We start from the raw sequence: 858 nt of genomic DNA on the forward strand, positions 1-858 counted from the left end.
TCTATATTTATTTGCCATATCTCCCTCTATGCCTGTGTGTCTCAGTCTGTGTTTGTATTTTTGACACATCTGTATATCTGCCCAAATCTGTGTCATAGCCTACGGTCAGGGCAAAGATTTGGGTTGAATAAGTGGAAGGAGGGGAGCTGTCCAAATGTTCCAAATGAGTCTTTCAGTCAAAAACAAAACAAAAAACCCTAAAGAACTTGACCATGAACAACAGGTAGTGCAAAACCGGCTCATCATCATCAACATTATCATCATAATTAGTAACAATAACAATAACTAAACAGCCTTTCTGTTTTGACCAGAGGTTTCACTCCCTTCATCTCAGCAACCAGACATAGACATAGTTGCAGAGTTCCTACATCATTCTCTGTGCTTTATCATGTATTCAAATTCTGTTAGCCTCGATACAAGTGACCCCCCCCCCCACACACACACACACACACACACACACACACACACACACACACACACACACACACACAAACGTACACACACACACACACACACACACACGCACGCGCACGCACACACACACACACACACACACACACACACACACACACACACACACACCAACACCACCAGTGGAGGGTCAGATTGTCACAACAGAGTGGGGTCTCCATGAAAAACAAGTCTGCGTGTGTGAGGCAGTTCATAGCATCAAGTTACAATCTCTATCTCACACACAGGAAACCTGAGGACTGTTTAGGGCATCTTTTTACCTGCAGGCTCTGTGGGGTTTAAGCCCGCGTACCTGGTGAAACTCCATCTCTCCAGGTTTAATATTTAAAGACTGTTGAGAGTTCGGTTCCCCTCAGAGAACAGGGCTGATGCGTTCCACAGCTTCCT

The sequence above is a fragment of the Poromitra crassiceps genome (assembly GCF_964638095.1).
Source record: "Poromitra crassiceps genome assembly, chromosome: 10".
Classification (NCBI taxonomy): domain Eukaryota; kingdom Metazoa; phylum Chordata; class Actinopteri; order Beryciformes; family Melamphaidae; genus Poromitra; species Poromitra crassiceps.